This window comes from Brachycentrus maculatus, unplaced genomic scaffold, assembly GCF_059751285.1.
Source record: "Brachycentrus maculatus isolate JH-2025_06_01 unplaced genomic scaffold, ASM5975128v1 h1tg000017l, whole genome shotgun sequence".
NCBI lineage: Eukaryota > Metazoa > Arthropoda > Insecta > Trichoptera > Brachycentridae > Brachycentrus > Brachycentrus maculatus.
Window position 1 is genome coordinate 1,711,321 of NW_028280771.1, and position 6,088 is coordinate 1,717,408.

The window sequence follows — 6,088 nt, forward strand, 5'->3', positions numbered from 1 at the left end:
TTCTTTTTATTCATACGTAAAAACAATGAAAAATACATGTTTTCTTGAATATACATACAATTACGTAAAAAATTTAAGATGTCCCGTTTTGAGGACAAAAATAAATGGTCACGTTAGTTATAAGTAATGATATTTTTTTACTGGGCTTTTGACCTAGGCTGGAGTGACCATTTAAATCAACCTGTGATGACAGCTCGTAAGCCCTATAAATGCCCAGATTTCCATATACTTCTGCATCTATATTAATATCAATAAAAAATATTGTTATAAATAATTCCTAATTGGTGCAAATTCCAGCATTTGTGATAAAAAAACTGACAATCAAAATATTGTGAATTTCTGTCAACTTATTTTAAGTATTTTTTTATTTAATTCCTGTATTGTTTTTGTCGAACTAAGATAATATTATATTTCTCCTTCAATTTTATGTATGTATAAAGTTTTTAAACTGCGGAACTGCGTTCGCCATATAAAAAACAGTCCATAATATGGTAAACTCTTTATAATTTTTGGAAGGTTAATTTTTATGGGGTATTTATGCCGTAAAAACTTAAAGACGTTCAAAAGATTGTTCCAAAAGTTTATACTGTATGGTTTATAGTTTATTAAAAAAAAAAACAAGAAATATGAAGAAGTCTATTGAGATGGAAGCATAGTAATTTCACGTACGATCAGGTATGGTCATTCGCTGGTTTAGGTGATCACCTATAAAGTGTTGTAAAATTCATTCTACCCATCATTGACAACAACATACCCAAATTGGTTAAATAACTGGTATAAAATAATATATAATAATAATAATAATAAAACCCTTATCCGCACCCCAATGGTGCATAGGGCACTGCTTCATATAAACGCAGTGTTAAATTGATCGTTTACACATGAAGGAAAGGTGATCAGCCCTCCGCTTCAGGGGCCAGTTAAATAAAATTAAGTCCATTCGATAAAATTAAGAAAGGTGTGTTGAGATGGTATGGACATGTAGAACGAATGAGTGAGGAAAGAACGGTAAAACAAATTTATGAGGCGAATGTAAGTGGAAAAGGGAGCAGAGGAAGACCGAGAAAAACATGGCACGATCAGGTATGCCAAATACTTGAAAGTGGTCAGGTTAGGAGTCGCAACAATCGGCGGGTATGTATGAGGAGATGCATGAACGTGGAACAGGTGAAGAATGTTTGAAAAGACAGAGTGGTGTGGCGTTCTGTTCTCTCTGCCTACCCTTGCGGGGAAGCGGCGTGATGGTTAGTTAGTTTTTAGTTAGTTAGTTGTATTGAATATCAATCTTCACATTTCGGCTGTCCAAATTTAAAACACAGTAAGGGACATTTTTTTGTAGTAGGTTTTTTGCATTTTTGGACTAAGTAGAGTCTACTTAGTCCATAAATGCACAAAAAACCTACTACAAAAAAATGTCCCTTCCTGTGTTTTAAATTTGGACAGCCGATTTTAACCTTTTATTTAACCTTCAGCCATATTTTTTGGTCCACCCTACGACCCAGATTATTAGTCCTGAATGTCGTGATATTATTTTGACGTTTAGCATAATGCTTTGTTGCTGTTTGGCTATATCGTTTACAGAGTCATCATGCGATCTGCTGTGCGCGTCGCAGCCTGGCTCCACATTCCGCAGTACTCCACGCAGAATCGATTCCCCGTTTAGTGAAACTCCATGATATCGCTGGATAGACTCGCGATTAGCATGCTTCTACCCGATTATTCATCACCCAAAACCATAACAAACGTGGAACTTGAATAAATCGGCAAATGCCACTGATTAAACTGAGGTTTATGGATATCTAATAATGAAAAAAAAAACACAAAAGAAAAAAATATTTAGTAATATATCCATATGTGATTAAATTCTACTTACTACTTACTTACATACTTCTTATTTACGTATATCTCTCACTCCTTTCAACAACCTCATGGATCATAAATCGTCAATTCAGTTGTGCATGTTTTCGGAATGCCCAGAAAATCTACTACTCGTATATCCCAGCAAAAGCAGCATATTTTTAACTTAATACTTACCCGCCACAGGGCATAAGTGTTGTTTTAGCATTTTGAAGCTTTTCTTCAAACTTCTTGATTTGGCAGGTGTACCTTGAACAGAAAAGGTTTGCGGAACACTGGTCTAGTTCACAAATCGCTCACTCCTTTCAAGAACGTCATGAATAAAAAATCGCCAATTTTCAGTTATGCATGTTATCGGAATGTCCAGAAAATGTACTATGTTTTGAAGAAAAGGTATTGTAAAATATTTTTTTTAAATATACTAAATAATTTTTTTTGACATCTCATCAAAGATGAAGAAGAATATGGAAGTCTGACGACCAAAAAATAATATGAAAATAACTCCTGTAATTGGAGATAATCCAGATTTTGTGAACAAGTATTTGGACACACTCAAAATGTTATAATAAATATTATTCAAATGGAGAAAAAGCATTCAGGTTTTACCTAAAAAGATCTGTTGCACAGTAAAAAGTTCAATACGTGACTTGATATTTATTTTTAATTCATTTTATTATATTATTAAACTTTAAAAACGATCTCCTGAAAAATCTAGTTTTTTTATATTTATGACGTTGAAAGGAGTGAGCGATGTATTACAATATGAGGAGGGCTAACTGTAAGTGCTTGTACGAAGATATCGGTTTGTCATTGTTCATGTTTTAGCATCTTCAAGGTTGATGTTAGATCTGTATATAGTTTGAGTAAACATGTTGATGTACATAATCATAAATTTTAAGAATCACATCACCCACGTTTCCACGCAGATATTATGATTCGATAAATCAAGAAGGCATTGGTAGACAACCTTATAAAAACATTTTGTAATGGAATAGTATTCCCCGCTAACAACGATCAGGAAATAATTTACGAGCTTATTTTAAGCTCTTAAAGAGAGTAAACCGCTACAAAAGCTGTCTTAAAGCTCCTTACTTTCCTTTTTTTAGTTATACAGGGTGGCTCATAATTAATCCCCCTATTGAAAGATGTTATAATTTTGGCAAATGGCATCGTACGTCAATCATATTTGACATTTCGCTCACTCCTTTCAACAACGTCAAATACCAAAAAACTTGATTTTTCAATAGATCGTTTTTAAAGTATAAAAATATAATACAATGTTTTAAAAAGAAATATCAAGCCACTTATTGAACTTTTTAATATGCAACAGATTTTTTTAGGTAAAACCTGAATGTTTTTTCTCCATTTGAAAAATATTTAGTATATTTAAAAAAATAGTTAAGCAATACCTTTTCTTCAAAATGCAAAAACAACACTTTCTGCCCTGTATCGGGTTAAGTTAAAAATATGCTGCTTTTGCTGGGATATAGTGCATTTTCTGGGCATTCCGAAAACAACTGCACAACTGAAAATTTACGATTTGTTTTATACATGAATGACGTTGTTGAAAGAAGTGAGCGATTTGTGAACTAGTCGGCTTCGGACAGACATATGGGTTCGATTCCCAGGGAGGTGAAAATAAATATTACTGATTTTACACTCTAATATTTACTTAATATTACCCTGGGTTGGTCCCTGAAGTAGAGGAGTGATCACCTTGCCTTCATGTAAGTAACAATCAAGATAACACTTATTCTTGCTTCAATACGATGCAGTGCCCTATGCACTTTCGGGTGAGGATAAGGGTTTGAAAAAATGAAAATAACGACAAGCAAGCGATGCAGTCAGAAATTTCATTGAAAATTTTACAATAAAATATCATAAATATATTGTCTCCCTGTGTAGTGGATTGGTAACCACGTTTGGATGTCCCGGGTTCGATTTTCATAGGTTTTAAAATAAATTTAAGTGATTTTCACTCTAATATGTATTTAATATCCCCCTGGAATGGTACCTACTTAAAGCGCAAGATTGATCGCCTTGGCTTCATGTAATTAACGATCAAGACAACACTGTGTCGATGTGATGTAGTGCCCTATGCACCACGGGTGAGGATAAGAGTTATAACAGTGGTTCTGAACCTTTTTGAAGTCAGGGAGCACTTGTGATATAATCAATATTTTCATTCATCATTTTCTTTCGCAAAATTCGCCTTCGTAAAAACGTTGTTTTTGTAAGTTTGTAACGAATGACGTCACAGAAACGAATCCACATTATTACTATTACAGCTCTATAAAGCAGAAGCATAAAGGGATACGCCCCATAACACACCCAATGACGTAAAATTTGATGAAGTATAGCGGTGTCCGTTTTTCGTTTTATTAAAATATCTAAAGTTTAAACCTTCATATCTCCCTTACTTCTCTACAGATTTTAATAAGAATGTTACCGATAGTCATGTGATTTTTCATATAAATTTATTAGCCAATAATAACACAACTTGAGAACGATCCATTTTTTTGTTTATTTTTTAGTTTTTTATACTATTATACGTGTTTTTCTAGATCGAGTGTAAGATCAAGATAATCCGTACAATATAAATAAATAATTTATTGTCATATCCATGGTGTTAGTTTTAGCTCTGTGGGTGTAGTGTTTACATCTGCAGATGCGCGTGGGACGAACTCGCATAATAAAATATTCTAGTGCGCAGTATCGTCTCCACAGCCGTCGCATTACCTAGCTGACGTATTGCGAATAGGGTAGGTGAACCATATTCCGACAGGTGTCCATAATATGTTCTATTTTGCTACTTTTTGACTTAAATATCCTTAATGTATAATTATGCTTTTTCATATAATAAAATAACGACCAAATACAAGTTTTTTTTCCACTTTTATTTTATTTGACTAGTGACATTTATATGGAAAAAACTATATATGCAATTGTTATTTTATTACATATTATACAAAATTCAGTTCCACCAAGGAATGTCGGTAAAAAATTTACATGTTTTTTTCAGATTATAATACGTTATGATGAAGAAGAATATGAATATCTGGGTATGTACAGGACTTACGACTTACGACCTGTATGATCTGTGTTGAGATGTCCTAAAAAATATTTATATAAAAAAAACTATTAATTGGAGAAACCCAAATATGTGAGCAAGGATTTGGAAACACCAGAAATGATGTGAATAAAATAACGCTTTATAAAAAAAATGGAAATTGTTTTTTCCGGCGTCTCTCAGAATGTAAAATTATCTGGTTGGAATCCTTCAAAGCATCTAAATGAAAGGTTCTCTGCTAAATAGAAATATATTCTTCGCCAATCCCAGAAAAAAATACTGAAATTTGTAAATATTTCATAAAAACACTTGATTTTGTACACGCCTCATAAAAAAGACATTCAACAGTGAAACGCTTTTTGCAAACCTTCTTCAGCAATTTTTGCATACATATAAGAAAAAAAATTGAACACTTGAACGGTGGATATCTTATTTATCACATACAGAAATTTTGATCATAATTAACATAACATAATAAAATATATATTTCATTAAGTGGATATTTGTGAGGAATAAGAAATCCCCATTCTGTCCATGTCTATAATTGGTTCGCCTACCCTAGTTTTATGCGTTTTGATATTTTGAAATCAATGGAATAATGCAAAGCAAGTAGCCCTTGAGTTAAACCCATTAATGCAAAGGTTCAGAGGGCGTTAGAGTTTAGTTGGATAATGATTTTGAAGGTTATACGGTAGATGTTTGAAACGAAGCATCTACCGCGAAGCATCTAACGTTTCAAGCTCTCCGAGATCAACATCTGTAACGTGAGATGATGAGACACCTCAAAATGTCTCTTACCTGTTGATACTTTGCTCCCATTTCAGCTTCCAAAGACAACAGCTGGAGGCGCGTTGCAGGAGCCTGGGTGAGGACCTATTCGACATCGGATCCGTGATAGTTCACAAAGACGTCTTACAAGAGGTGGTATCATATATCGCTCACTCCTTTCAAGAACGTAATAAATAAAAAAAATCGATTTTTCAGGAGAACGTTTTTAATGTTTTAAAATATAACACAGTGTATTCAAAATAGATATCAAGCCTATTATTGAACTTTTTACTTTGCAACAGATCTTTTTAGGTAAAACCTGAAGGTTTTTTCTCCATTTGAAAAATATTTAATATATTTAAAAAAATAATTAAACAATACATTTTCTTCAAA